This window comes from Panthera pardus, unplaced genomic scaffold, assembly GCF_024362965.1.
Source record: "Panthera pardus isolate Hobbes unplaced genomic scaffold, ASM2436296v1 HiC_scaffold_16, whole genome shotgun sequence".
In the NCBI taxonomy this organism is placed as follows: Eukaryota; Metazoa; Chordata; class Mammalia; order Carnivora; family Felidae; genus Panthera; species Panthera pardus.
This window is the reverse complement of record NW_026526721.1, coordinates 10,117,632-10,133,157: the sequence shown is the minus strand read 5'-3', so window position 1 is coordinate 10,133,157 and position 15,526 is coordinate 10,117,632. Positions and strand designations below refer to the sequence as shown.

The window sequence follows — 15,526 nt, the reverse complement described above, 5'->3', positions numbered from 1 at the left end:
CAATCAACGGAGATGAAATGCAGTACTCATAACTGGGAAGAGAGGTTTTGTGCGTGCGAAGCATCCTTTTAAAGGAGACAGTGATAATGTAAGGTGAAATACTGTCGATAGGTTATTTGGGATTCACGGATTTTTCTTCTGGATTCTTCCCATTCTCGTTAAGTAAGATATTTTCTCAAGTCCCATTGCCTTTCTTAGACCACACGGTATTCAAAAAGCGATAGGTTTAGTAACTAGCAGGATCCAAGCAACCCATCTCGCCCTTATGTTTTCAATCAATCAGTCATCAACCACGGAGGAGCTACAAAGTCCTTGATCCTTCTTGAAGTAAGAACATTCTTTTCCTTACCTCTTGACTCATATTCTTGCTCTTTCTCCGTGAGTAATACTTGTTTTCTCAAGCCAGACACTTGAGGGAATGCTAACTGTCCACTCTCCTTTTGCCTCTCTAGCTTGTCACCCGTTCTGCCTGCTGGGTCTTTCAAGCCTCTCAGCAGCCTCCCCTCTGTTCTCCCATCTGCGGGTCTGGCTCTTGTCCAGCCAACTCAGACTACTGAAAGGACTCCTCTCTGTCCATCCTCTGCATGCTTCTAGAACCTTCTCCCTGACGGGGAAATATGACCACATCTTTCCTTGCTTAGAATTCTTCAAAGTTCCTCTGGCCAAAGGATTAGCTCACTCTTTTTTCCTGTCAGAGGAGGCTACACATTCATTCGGTTCAACTTATATTTATTGAGCACCTACTATGCACCAGAGGTGCCGATCTGGGTGCTGGGGGATACAGCAGTGAACAAAGTCCGTGTTTTCACGGAGCTTCCCTTCCACAGAAAACAAACAAAGTAAGTCGTGTATGTGCGTACCATACACATATGCACAGGTATGTTTATATTTAAACGGTGACTTGGCCGAAAGTGGTACAAGTTGGTTTGGAGAAAAACAAAGCAGGGCAGGGTCCTAGGGGATGTTGGTGGAGGGGCCTGTTTATTTGTTTGTTTATTTATTTATTTATTAAAGTTTATTTATTTTGAGAGACAGAGAGAGAGAGAGAGAGGGAGAGAAGGTTCAAGTGGGGGAGGGGCAGAGACAGAGGTACAGAGAGAATCCCAAGCAGGCTCCATATAGTCATTCGTGATCCCCAAAACTGTGAGGTCATGACCTGAGCCGAAACCAAGAGTTGGATGCTGAATCAACTGAGCCATCCAGGCGCTCCTGGTGAAGGGGGCTGTTTAAACAGCGTGATCAAGGAAAGCCTCATGAGACAGGATATCTTGGCAAAGGTGCGAGATACCCTCTGTGTGTGGGGGGGGCCATTTCCTCCGCCCCTCTGCGCCCACCCTTGGTCTTTCCCAAGGCCACCATCCTCCCGGCCTTTGAGCCTTTGCACGTACCCTTGACTTTGCCTAGGACATCTGCCCTCCTGCAGGGCTCACCGGGTTGTCCTTGTGGCCTCTGCTGCTCCACTCCGACCTCCTCCCGGGACCCTCCAAGCGGGCTTGGGACTCTCCCTCCGGCCTTCAGCATCACTTGGAACAGACCTACCAGAGAGAGCACTGTCTCGTACCGTGATTCTTCCCTTTCCCTCTCTAAATACCCAGAAACATAAACATGCACGTACATGACGGGCAACTTTTCTTATTTGTTGAGCCTCGCCGTGTGCAGGCCTTGTATTCTAACTCACTCTTCGTGACAACTGATCGAGGTGATATTGCCCCCATTTTCCAAGTGAGAAAACCCACTTGTCCAATCCCTTCTCACTAATGGAGCCGGACTCAAACTCAGAGCGCTCTGTCCCCATGGCCTTGCCCTGTCCCCTGCCCCCCAGCCTCCTTCCACGACCTTAGGGAAGTCACCTTAGGGCACATTTTGTATCCTTGCACCTCTGTCTCCTTGGGCCTCGCACAGCGTAAGTGCAAAATAAGTAGTTCTTGAACAAATACATTTTAATAATATCTGTTCGTTGCTTTATCACTCTCCATGTAGAGCTTCTGTGTCCATCCCCTGAAGTGTCCCCCCCTAAGCCTAACGTTTCCTGGTACTTAGCAGGTGAGAAGTGCACTAAATACTAATGCTGACCCCAACTCCTTTAGTTCTCAACAACCCAGCGGGGCAGGTACCACGCTGACCCCTGCCTTAGAGATGGGAACGACGAGGCCCCCAGAAGTTAGGTCACTTTCCAAAGCTCACAGAGCTAGCAAGTGATGGGACAGAGATCGGAACCGAGGTGGCCTGGCACTGGAGCCCCTACTCTCCATCGCGGCCTCACATCGCCTCTCTTGACTCTCTCAATCCAGGTTGTAGGCCCAGGGAACGATGTGCAATGGTGTGCATGGTCTTTGCCCTGCTTCTGAAATGCGATATCTTCCTTAACATTTACTTCGTATTGACATAGTAGAGAAAGCAACCTCTTACACCTAGTTCTTCCAGTGACTAAGACATACCCAAGGGGCATTTGACGGTACCATCGATGCACTGGGGCCCAGGGGCAATCAGAACATAAGAGGACAAGTATCCAAAAAGAAAGTGGGTAACCGTGTGGTGGAGGAAAAACAAAAATAAAGAGTTTTCTTGCTGTTGTTTTTTTAAAGCCGGGAAGTATTGGGAAACCGTAATTGAAAGAGAATTGATGTTGGCACAGAGGGAGGAATATTCGGGTTTGCCAGTGACATCTGGCTCTGAATCAAATGTCTAAAAATCCACAACCCTAAACCCTAGACCCAAGAAGGAATAAACCAAATTATGTCAGAAGTCTCGGATCTGGGAATGTGGTACCGTCTGCCCATGGGCTGCTTTGGGGCTTAAATGAAGCACGTGAGAAACTTAGAAGGAAAATGTGATCAGGAAATCAAAGTGTGTTTTTTACACCGCCTACCGCTTCCACTGCCCTTCTGGTCACCGCCCTCCCCCTCCCCCTGCCCCCCGAAGAAAAGGAATAATATTTTCACTGCCTTGTAAAAGGGGACGAGGCGTGTGGTGACTTCTTTGCCTTAGAATACTGTTAATCTCATCGAACCCTACCTCCGACCACAAGGCTAATTTCAACGTTCAAGAAGTTCTAATGCTTTGTGGGGAAGTGTGAGAAATGCTCTGTGAAGAGAAGAGGTAATTCTGCTCAAGGGTCATCTCTGGTTTTTTTTCTGGCTTTATCGGCATTTGCAAGAAAAGCAGACATTTTCTTTTCACGAAAGTTGATGACTTCAGGTGGGGGGCAAGCAGTTGTGGCAGATGGACTTTTCAGATGCAGTAAAATATCCTGTCTTCGGATAAATGTTTATGGTAGCAGGAGAGCTGAAGAAGAAAAACACAAGCAAAAAGTTGCATGACTCACAGGCTGATGTGCTTCTAAATAAAGCATTTCTCAGAGTTTCCCAGGAGGTGTTTTGAGTGAAATGGCAGCAGGAGCTCTGCTAGGGTGGCACGGGCGTGTTTTAAAGGCAGAAAAAGGGGCATCCCACAGTAGGTCAGGAAAACCATTCCGTCGCTTTTGATGTTTAAGAAAATATATGTCTAAAATGAGAATATCTGACCATGGATACAGCATCCTAGACCACATATGGGCGATGACATCATTAGCAGCTCTCGGCTGGGCCCCTTTGCAGGTGATGCTCAGAGGTTTTAGTGGGACGGCTCGTGTTGACTCACAGACTTTCCTCCAACAGAGCATCGTGGAGGGATGATAATTAAGTTTAATTTTAGATCTTGCGTGCCGAACCTGGGAATGTTTTCAAATACAGAGCAGGATCCGCTGACTTTGGCACTTGAGTCTTAAAAGAAAGGTCATGAGTCCTAGACTACCTCCGTTCCCTTCAGTCCCTTCCACTCCAGAATATTGGGTGTTTGGAACCGATTGGGGGAAGAAAAATCTTCTATTGAAACCATCCTGCAATTAGCAGGCCCTCCTGGCCTTGGCTGTCATTTCACATGTCGAAGTGCGGCCACCTTTCTCCATACTCAAGGCTCTCTAATTATTCGGTTCCAGAGGGCCTTTTCCACTCTTGCTAAGATGCAAAAAAACCTTTTTTTTTTTTTTTCCAACCATGTATAAAGGGCTTGAGCTTGTTGAAACAGTGGTTGGAATATTCTCCAGATTCTCATGGGGGCTTAGCCGCGACGGTCTCATGTGACCCGATAATAAATTGGCGATATTAGATTAGTTGACTCAGCCATCTCTGGATACCTGGTATAAGCGTCAGTGTAGAAATGAAGCAGTTATTCCAGCAGAGAGTTGCTACCCCGGAAGCCGGAAGGAAGAAACTAAATCATATCGGAATTCTTAGATCTGGAAAATGTGCTGCTACTACCAAGTGGCTGCTCTCAGGCTTGAGTGAAACACGTGAGAAACCTAAAAGGAAAATGTGATCAGGATGCCAAAGGGTGCTTTCGAATGTAACATGGCCACCTCGTTCCGGATCGCCAGATTTAACAAATAAAAAAAAACCCAGGGCGCACGGGTAAACTTGAATTTCAGATACACGCGGATGACATTTCAGGGGACACACGACCCGTGCGCCGTTTCATTATTCATAATTCATCCGAACATCCCAAAAATGGCTCAGTGTTGCTCCGAAATTTAAATCTGAGCAACCTATATTTTAGCTGGCAACTCTCTGAGAGGCAAGACCTTTGCTCCGGTGTTCTTTTATCACAAACGCGTTCAGAATATTTTCTTGCAAGGACCGAAGAATCTAGAGGAAGTGTAAAAGAATATTTAATAAAAGCAAGGACATAGGTGACGATTTAACGAAGCCTGTTGTGGCCTCACATTTCCACCTAGACACCATCCAAACTCCCTGCCGGTGAGTAAGCTTGAGGCTCAGGTTCTAGTTTGCTCATTTCTCTTCCCAATGTTTCACTGCCTCCTGTAGGGGAAAATAAAGGGAGAGAGAAAGAGGGGGAAAAAAAAAGAAAAAAGTCCAGCATTTCCACGTCCTTTTGTTTTGGCACTAGGTGTGTTGTGGAGAAGAAAGCCACCTCCCGCTTTTCATCTGGCCCGTGTGCAGCAAAGTCGTATATTGCGAGATTCTGGCTTAATTTAGTGAGAACAATTACCAAGGGTTTCTGATCACCGGAAGTTGAGAAGAGTCACCGTCCCTAAGAAGATAATAAACATGGGTAGCAGTCAGATGGGCCAGAGTGGGTATCATTTTCCAGACTCCACTGTGATTTGGGGCAACGGGGCCACGAACGAGCCCCCCCCCCCCACCTCCCACCCCTACCCTCACATGGGCAGCTTTCTGCTCTGAGCTGGGCTGTCTTTTCCTTCCTGCCCAGGGAGGCAGGCGCGGCTGCTGTTTCTGGGCAAGTGGCCACCTCGGGGATACTTGCTTTAGATAGCCCGCAGCTGGCCGAGTGGGCGGTGCGCTCAGACAGCACAGGCAGCTCCCACTGTCTCCGCCGAGGCTCTGGGGCCTTGTGATTTATAAAGCGCTTTCCAGGCCTGCAGCTAACGGTTTAGGAAGCAAAGCCATGATAGATGAAGCTGTGGCTATCCGACTAATGGATCTCCACGCACGCGAGGCCCGCACACCTTTCCCCTGGGGTTGGCCTGGAGGCGATTCCAGGCAAGCCATAGGGAGGACGTGGGTGCCTGGGTGCTGCATCGCGGTCCAGGGCGATGGTTGCCCCGGTGACCATCAGGGCCGACCGCCCCCCCTCCACCCCCCCAGATGCCAACTCAAGAGAGTGAGGCTTGCCAGCTGTTTATGTGGCGTGGATATTCTTACATTTGTGACACTTTCAGTTTGAAGGCACAGAGGACCATGGAGGGAACCGTGTGAGCATTTCTGGGCAAAGCGTGAATTTGATTTTTTGGTTTGGTTTGTTTTCCTTCTAGACGATCATTCTCCTATGTGCTGGCAATTAACACGTTCAGGGAATGAGGGGTGGGGAATTCTCCACGGAGGGGGTCCGAGAAGTTTGATTTTCTTGTCCCCGACTACAAATGATTGCCTAATTGGGAGAAACCATAACTACAACAGTTCACTGGGGGAAACGTGAAAACAAAGTGAACCAGAAAAGAAATAGAAACCCAGACTTTTCAGTTCCTGTTTATCCTATTTTTAATCTCAACATCTTAGTTGCTCTCTTTCTGTTTTCCTTGCCTTGCTGGAATTCGTACACACACCTGGCTTTCCATTTGCCTTGGGGACAGAGAAGAGGTGGGGCCCGAGAGTGGGGGGCAGCTCCACTGCGGGGGTGGGGGGGACCAGTGCCACGGTGGCGCTTGTCAGAAGAGGGAGGGGTGCGGAAATCGCCCCCCGTCTAACTCCAAGGTGTCAGGGGAACGCAAGTGATGACCCCTCCTTGCATTATCTGCCCCGGCTAAGAGACCCTGGCCATTCCAGGTTAAGTGCAAGAAGGAAAGGGGGGAAGGTCCTCTTGAGATGGTGGCAACATGTCCAGACTGACCAGTGACCTGAGGAGACATGACTGGTTCTGTTCATTGGTCCCTGTGCACATCATGTCTGTCTCTCTCTGTCTCTGTCTGTCTCTGTCTCTTTCTTTCCCCCCCTCCTCCCTCGTTTCCTTCCAGCCCCAGTGAGGCAAAGGCAAAGAAAACCAAGGACGTCCTGGGGGTTGGAAACCTTGCAAGAGACAACAACTGTTCGCCAGGGAGGCCGCTCTCACTCTGCCGTGTTGGTGCCCATGCCACAGTGTGCTCAAAATTGTGAAAATACTTTCTCTTCCTTTTATGAGTGAAATAATTCATGCCGTCGTGTGGTTCTGTCACGGAAAAAAAAAGAAGAAAAGAAAAGAAAAGGGAACAGAGCGCCTCAAGGAAAATAACGTCTTCTGAAACAGTCAGATGTGCGAGCCGGCATTTTAAGTTTTTATTTTTATTTTTAAGGTTTATGTATTTATTTGAGAGGGGGGAGGGGCAGAGAGAGAGGCAGAGAGAGAATCCCAGTCAGGCTCCCCGTTGTCAGCGCAGAACCCAATATGGGGCTCGATCCCACGGACTGTGAGATCACGACCTGAGCTGAAATCAAGGGTCGGACACTTAACCTACTGAGCCCCCCAGGTGCCCCTAAACGGGGATTCTAAAGCCTGACAGGGGAGGAGCCTCGGCCCCCACCCTGGGCTCTCACGGTGCCCTGGAGCTCTATTTTGTGACTTGTTGCCTGTGCGTCTGTCTTCCTACCCAACTGGGAGCCTCTGGGGGTGGGAGCTGCGCCCTTTTGTCACCTTACGCCCAGCACAGAGCACTGCAGCACCTGGCCTTCATTCAGCACAGACACCGCCTGGAACCCCAGAGCCGCTCCCCAAAAGGACGTATTCAGCCTCCCACCTGCTTAGCCATTCAAAGTCTCCCCGTCAGAAACCGGGGTTTGCTGCCTGCCCCCTCTAGTCAGCAGGCGTCTCCAGGATCTGCAAGGGTGTCCCTGAGGTAGCCTTAGATTCCCTCTTCCCCTGATGGCTTTCATTTGGTTAATTGACCTGGCAAATTATCGCTTGAGAGGATCCATCACTAGCTTCCACCCCAGAGAAAGGATGAGAAGACCATCAGACCTCTGTGGGGCCGGCCTGCATTCCCTTCCAACATGAAGTGTTAGAGCATGAGGTGTCTCCACCTGGAGAGCCGGAACCTTCTGGAAGACTCTGGATCCTTGTACAGGGTGTTGAGCTGCTGGCACCGAACTCAGTAATAAACGTCCTCGGTTCGTGCAGTCTTCACTGTAAGGGTGCTCATTGGAAACTGTCTCACTAGGCTTCAATGATTTGAATAGAAATGGATATATTTAATAAAAACAATCTGCTTTGTGAAATTGTTTCAGAAGGTTTTGTTTCGGTGGTGGTGGTTCTTATATGTCTTCTTCAGCCCCAGATAAGCTTGAAATAAATCGCTGACATACAATTAATGTTAAATGTCATCATATTTTGAGTCAAGCTGATTTTGATGACAGCGAAGAACATTTTGAAGCCGTTCCATGATTTTCACAACACAACGGATTTTAGAAGGAAAAAAAAAAAGATTCCCATATTGTAGACCTTGAAAAGTGCTAGCAGTGTTGTTTAGCCCCTCCAACATAAGCACCCACAACAGTAAAGCAAACAAAACCCACAGTGGACTGACAATGTGGTTTCTGGAACTGTCTTAAACCTTGGCTAACTTTTGGGGGCTCCCAGAGGACAGGATTACTTCATGTCAAAGCAAAAATTCTCCTGACTCTGTAAACAACCCACAGTTCTGGGAAATATGGAAAATGTAGATCAAAACTGAAATTGTGTTGTATTTGGACAGGCTGTCCCAGACGATGAAGTTTAGTCCCATGGGACCCACCTCGGCTGCTTTGGGGGGCTGTTGGGGCTTTTTTCTTCCCGTGTCCACTCTCTCTCTCTTCCCCTTCTTCCTCAGAATCCCGGTTGCCAATCAAGAACACCAACAATGATATTCCCACCAGCCTGGACTGGAAGGCCCGATCCTTTTTCTCGAGCTCAAACCGCGCTGTGCATTTTCACGGTATCGTATTTGTGTTCTGTGGCGTCTTCAGAAACTTGCAAAGTCAAAAGACAAAAGTCACTGAATGTCTCATTTCCCACTAGTTTTGTGGCACAGACCAAATTAGTGCTCTCTTTTCTCCTCCCCACCACATGACTAATTCCCGTTTCATGCTTCGGTGTGGATGAATGTCAACACGACACTCTCACCGAGAAGATTTTATGGTCGGGTGAATGTCAGGCAAATTTTGAAATACATTCTGATTCCATCTGGACAGAAGACAGCAGTGAGCACAATACAGCGTCTCATCAGAATAAACTCAACTTTTCTTTTTTTTTCCCCCCATCATAGAATTTATGTTGTGAAGGTGGAAAGACGATTCACCCACAAAGAGGAGCCTGTGATAAAGAAAAGGTTATATCCTTGAATTTTAAATTTCACCTAATAAACTATCCAGACAAAGGAGATTCGGGCTTTTGGCAGAATCCTAGGCAATTTGCCTCCACGAGAAGGGAGAGAGCCAGAGGAGAAGGAACCACAGTGCATCCCGTCTGTCCCTTCCGCAACTGGGATCTTCCCTTGTTTTAAACCAAACAAACATTAACAAGGAAGGCCAGCTGCTTTTACGATGAATAAACCCATTACCTCAACTCCCTGTACATTACTGAGGCATTTTTACTTGTCAGATTTTCTGTTTTGCGGAGGCATGGATGTTTTCAGGATGCTGTCAATGCAGACAAAACAGAGCCGGTTTTCCCAGCAGCACCAGATGTGGATGAGAACATGGGCCTCCCTGGCCCTCCAGTTCCAAGGTTTGGTGGTAAGTCACCGCTGCTGTCGAAAATAGTAACAACGGTATCTGGCATCTGGACCCCATGCTGCCTGGTGCTGGCTAAGCCATCTGCACAGTAGCCAACAGGACGAGGCTGCCTGTGGGCTCAGAGAAGGGTGGGGGCCCCTGCGGTGCGACCCAAACACGGCCCCAAGGGCCGGGGCTGTTGCAATTTCCAGGACAGCGAAGAGAACCAGTGCGTGTCGGTCCAGGGAGCTGCCCGACCCTGAGCACCACTCACGTTTGACCCATGGCAGTCGGCCACCTTAATTGTGCCGAGGGAAGCAAATGAACACTGGAAAATCCAAACCAAGAGCAGGAGGGATTTGCCGAAAGTACCCACGTCGTGTCTCTTGCTTCCTCCCGTAGCCAGTCCCCGCGGTCTCTCCCAGATTACTGGGTATCCTACAGGCTGAGTGTGACAGACGTGGGGCTGGTGCTGAGGGTGCCCACGTGGTCCTCGAATCAGTCAGACGCACCTGTGGCCCACAGCCCAGACAACTCAGGTGGGTAGAACCTGACAGGAGGGCTGTTTGACCGGTAGAGTAGAGGGAACAACCTCTACTTTACCGTGAAGAAGTGGGATCTAGAAGGACCCATCAAACTTCACAGAATCAGCACTAAAGAGCGGGTTCAGAGCCAGGCCCTCCTAATTGATTTGCAGCAGCAATGAAGGTTATGACTTTTAAAAAATGTATTTCTACGCCTAGCCACTTCCGATGGCTTGCCTCCGGCCTTGTCCCCATCTAATCCAGTCTCAGCGGAGTCCGGGCTGTGGAAGGAGCATGGCATGACACTGGCCCTGGCCGATCTCGGCTCAACCTCTCGTCACCTGAATGACTTTGAACAAGTTTCTTCATGCTTCGTTTTTCTCAGTGATGGAATGGGGACATTGGCATGTTATCTGCCCACCCAGGTTTGTTGTGAACGTTCAATCAGGGGAGGCACTGATGTGTGGAATACGATCATCATCACGATGTCAAGCACATATTCGATACTCAACAGAGGCTAGGGATGGCTGTTATCCATTGACATGGGCCTTCTTTTCAACGGCTTCCTGTGGCCCATAGGAAACATATAAAGTCTCACGTGGCTGAGAGGTTCTCCATATCTGGGGTCTAAGGTCTCAACAGCTTATCTCTCAATACTCTCCCCTCTGAATTCAATACTCTGCAGATGTTGAAAATCACTCAGCTCCTCAGAAATCCTGTGTTCTCCCCGACTCCCAGGCCTCGGGACATGCGCACCATTGCCTTGGCATACTCTATCAGCACCTCCTACTCACCCGTGTAGCTCTCGGATGCACTCTCCTTGCACTATGCTGCCCTGAGCAGACCCTCTGGGAAGTTGCCTTGTCCCTTGTCACTGGCCTTCTCCATGTGACCGTAAGGTCTATGAAATCAGCAGCCATGGTGTTATTCATTTTATTAATTCCTAATCCCTAGAATAGGAAGTGAATATTCAATCAAGTGAGTGGGATACAATCTGTTCTCTTCCAAAGGAATGGTTTTTCCTGAAAAAAAGGAAAAAGAAAAGTCTCGTTGTCCCCTAATGTGTACTCACCTCTTCTCCCAGGGTAATGGAAGTCTTGATTTTTAGTTGGGCCCTTGGTTAAGAAAAGGAAACAAAATAACAGCCCTACATTTCCCAACATCCCTTGAAGGTGTGATTAGGATGTGACTAGGTTTTGGATAAGTTTTGACCAATGAAACGTAAGCCCCATGTTGCTCATCTTCAATTCCTTCTCTACAAAATCCAGGCTATAAGTATGTAAGCAGTCAAGGCCCGTCAGGTTCTGTCACCCACCGGCTGTGTTTTGTGTAGCAGACTCTGGCACCCTACCCTGACTGACAGTTGGAATGCATTCCTTTTTTCCTCTTTCTCCACTCTGATACCTTGAACTGAGATGCGATGGCTGGAGCTTTGGCTGACATTCTGGGCCCTGAGGAACAAGGCCCTACTTTAGTGCTGGTAAAGTATACAGCTGGAAGGAGCCTGGGTCCTTGAGTATTTTAGAGATTATAACGACTGTACCAGCTTGGATTTCTTACCTTCTGATTTTTTTTTTTTTTTGCTTAAAGCAATTATTATTTTTATGCACTGGTACTCACAGTCAGGATTAAAGGAAACTTCAGTTATTGAGAATCACATACAAAACAATTATTTCATTTGGGGTAGAAGAACTTAAAGAATTTCAAGCTATTTCATTGAAGAATTTTCATAATGGAATTTTAGTAACAATGATGCATTTATTTATGTTAATTGAGGGGGTACTGATGTCAATTTGATGTAAGTTGTTGAAAGTATTGATGTGAGATTTTTTTAAACACCCAAACATAACCAAGCAAATTATAGAGATCAGACCCAAATCGGTAGGTTTCTAGATTCAAAACACATAGCAGAACATTTCACGAATGCCACTGGTGAACAACAGAATACAATGTCAACTGAGCCGCCAGTCATTCCAGAAAGCAGCTGTGTTTTCCAAAACAGAGAACACAACAGGCTTTCTTCTTATGTTTGTGGTGCTATTTCTCAATCACAAGCCAATGATGACTGGGAACAATATTCAAAATATTTATCAATCTGTACAGTTTGGATCCAGACCAATCAGAACAGATGCTGGCTATAGAACACAGTTTATCGTCTATCCATCATGGTGTGTGCTGATGTGATATCTGTCCGATGATACCAGTAGCTGCCTTTGCACAGAAATCATGATCACAGTCTGTCTAATCCATGGCATAGCACGCGGAAGAAACACTTATAACATACGCAAAACGTCCAGGTCTGTGGACTTCGTTCTTCTTTCTTTTTTTTTTTTTTTTAATTTTTTTTTTAACGTTTATTTATTTTTGAGACAGAGAGAGACAGAGCATGAATGGGGGAGGGTCAGAGAGAGACGGAGACACAGAATCCGAAACAGGCTCCAGGCTCTGAGCAGTCAGCGCAGAGCCCGACGCGGGGCTCGAACTCACGGACCGTGAGATCGTGACCTGAGCCAAAGTCGGACGCTTAACCGACTGAGCCACCCAGGCGCCCCTCTTCTTTCTTTGTATGTTTCCTAATGGGCTTATTTAGAAGAAAGTGACACCCATAAACTCTTTGAGATGGATTCTTGGAAGGTGATTAAATGGCTCTTTAGCATACACTTTTCTTTTTCTTTTTTATTTGAGAGAGAGAGAGAGAGGAGGGCAGAGGAAGAGAGGGAGAGAGGGAATCTTAAGCAGGCTCCACACTCAGTGCAGAGCCTGACATGGGGATTCCATGACCCTGAGATCATGACCTGAGCCGAAATCAAGAGCTGGGCACTCCATGGACTGAGCCACCCAGGCGCCCCTGGAAAACACTTTTCTTAATCATAGTTTGCCTGTGTTTGAGTAAGTGCTTATGTGCATGCATATATACGCGCGCACACACACACACACACACACAAAGGTGCTGTGATCCCAATTCAGTGCTCTGAATTGGACCTGTGGCCACAATGCTGGCTCCTTTCATTCCAGGAAGAAGACACATCAGAGTCTCCAACACACCGGACCTGTTACCAGCATTCATGTCACAAAGCTCCTGGTGTTTACCAGACTACTATTTTTGATGTGCAGCTGTTGAGTTGAAACATCTGATAGTTTCTCTTCTCCAGGCGGGTTTGGTGCAAGATACCAGTAAACGATCATTTGTTTCAGTTCTTATAAGCATCAAGAGACTAATATTAGATAATAGTTCCTCCCACACATGCTCCTTTTCTTCTGGCGTTTGGCCCTAGAGGATCCCAGACCCTGAGAAAACCATGCAGAGCCATTCTCTGGCAGGCCTGGGCTTTTATCCTCAAGACCCGTGGGGCCCCATCTGCTTTTCAAAGTCTGACCAAATGGGAGAATGGGAACATACAGTGTCACTCCCCCACACCCTGGAGTCCATACTGTGTTTTTTGCTAGAGTTGTACTCATTTCCTTTTGTTTTCTTCCCTGTGGATTCGGGGACTAATTATGATTCACTGAAATAGTCATTTGTGTACTTGGAGGCCAGTAGAGAAATCCCCTTTCAGCTCAGGGGGGGACGGGTGATCAAAATATTTAACAACTGGTAAAGTTTAACAACTGTTAAGGCCACAGCATTATCCAGTCAGAATGGACGCTGGCCACAGAGCTTGAGCTGGCTCCTGGAGGCTCCTTGTCATAGACTCTGGGGGCTCGGGGAAGCAACTATTTGCCAATTGGTACGAGACATATTTCCATATTTGTGGAATATGGAAGAATTGGGGAATCCTCAGCCTCAGCATTAATAATCATCTTGTTTATCTGTCCTCATGGTCTTTATCAACTCTTCTTATGTCAGGACCCACAGTTGGGTATTTCTCATCCCTATTTGTCAATTGCCAGATGGCTTTCGTCCATACTGGAGACTCATTTAAGATGCTCAATAACAATAACAACAACAAAAACACTGAAACTGTTAACTTGCATATGAGAAATTATAACATAAATGTCAGATTATCTTTGGCTTGGAGGAAATGGAACTTTATTGAATTACTAGCACAGTAGCGTTTGCTAGAAAGGTCCCTATATAACGAGGGGTTGCTCCAATAGAGGTGTGATGCTTTGTGCTGTTCACTCATCCGTCCGCTTCTGCTCCCCAGGCTCTTCTTCTGGCTGCCACACTGTGGAGGAAGTGATGTACGAGCGACCGTGTCCATGCACAGGGGAGGTCCCAGAAACGTCGTGGGGGAAAGACTGAAAGGTATCTCTTTATAGGTGCCATGAAAGGTGCCTTGCATTTTGCATTTATTTGGAAGAAGAAGTAGACTTATTTTGTGTTGCCTCTGAGGGTGAAACAGGGGAAGTGAGGGGCACTTATAAGGAGGTAGAATTGGGGTCAATGTAAGGAAGAGTTAATGGAAGGGAAATGAACTACATAGTAATATAAGTTCAAGGTTAATACAATTCAGTTCAAGAAACATCTGTGAGGCACCTACCATACTCTGGTTACCATGTGCAATGTTGTAAAAATAAAGACGGCTACAGTCGCTTCATATAAGAGATACATATATTAAAAGAATTAACAAGAAAACATCAGGACATGTCCCACAAGAGACTCTTTCATGAGATTCCAAAGGAGTACAGGGAGCAAGTGATCAATTCTTCTCAGGGGACCAGGAAAGTGTCTATGAAAGAGTGAGTGACAGAGCTAGGTTTTGAAGAATGAACTCTTGTCTGAATAAGACATCCAGTCAGACAAGGGAAGAATAATATTTCAAGCTGAAGGAACAGTGTATGCAAAGCCCAGGGAGGCCCTTCAAATTGTGTGTAGAGAACTCCAAGGGTTTTGGAATTGATTATTTTGTCAGGGAGCACTGGCCGATGCTCTTTTGGGATACCCTACGTACATAGAAAGAGCTAGAATGTCAACTGTTCATTCGTTTTGAATCATTGCTTGTGTTTCTATATTTGTTTGGTTTTCCTCATCCAATAGATCTGTTCCTCCAGCCATTCCGTAAAGGAATTGTTCAGCAAAAGGCTTTCTGAATTTATGAGAAGGGAAACGTTCAAAATGTGAGTCCAGTTTAAATTGTTTTTGGTTTCAGTGGATTTTTTTTCATTTTGTTCTTTTTTTTTTTTTTTGCTTTGCATAGAAATAAACTTAGATTAGCTTTGAATGATCGATCAAGCATAGTATCTGTTTTACTTAAAAAATAATTATAATCTCAAGGGTTGCTGGAGGAGAGGTAGGTAGGGGATGGGCTAAATGGGTGATGGGTATTAAAGAGGGCACTTGTTGGGATCAGTACTGGGCGTTGTATGTAAGTGACGAATCACTATATTCTACTCCTGAAGCTAATACTACGCTATATGTTAACTTACGTGAATCTAAATTAAAAAACTAATAATAATTATAATCTGAATGGTCCCATGCTCAACTGGCTATACAAAATCTTTCAAAATTGTTCAAGCCAATTTTTTTAAGTTTATTTATTTACTCTGGCAGACAGTGAGAGGGAGGGAGAATCCCCAGTAGGCTCTATGCTATCAGCTCAGAGCTCAATGTGGGGCTTGAACTCATGAACCGTGAGATCATGACCTGAGCTGAAACCAAGAGTTGGACCCTTGACCAACTAAGACACCCAGGCATCCCCAAGCCAATTTTTACTTTTTTTTTTTTTTTTAAGACAGAGACACACAGAGCATGAGCAGGGAAGGGGCAGAGAGAGAGGGAGACACAGAATCCGAAGCGGGCTCCAGGCTCTGATCTGTCAGCAC

General features: G+C 46.7%; 1 long non-coding RNA gene across 1 annotated transcript; it reads left to right on the top strand.

Moving 5' to 3' along the window:
* Positions 1-5,805: 5,805 nt before the first annotated feature.
* LOC128777230 (uncharacterized) lies at positions 5,806-9,096 on the top strand. The gene is made up of 2 exons (XR_008422419.1): positions 5,806-6,341; positions 6,530-9,096. It is a non-coding gene; the product is annotated as an uncharacterized LOC128777230 (long non-coding RNA).
* Positions 9,097-15,526: the final 6,430 nt, after the last annotated feature.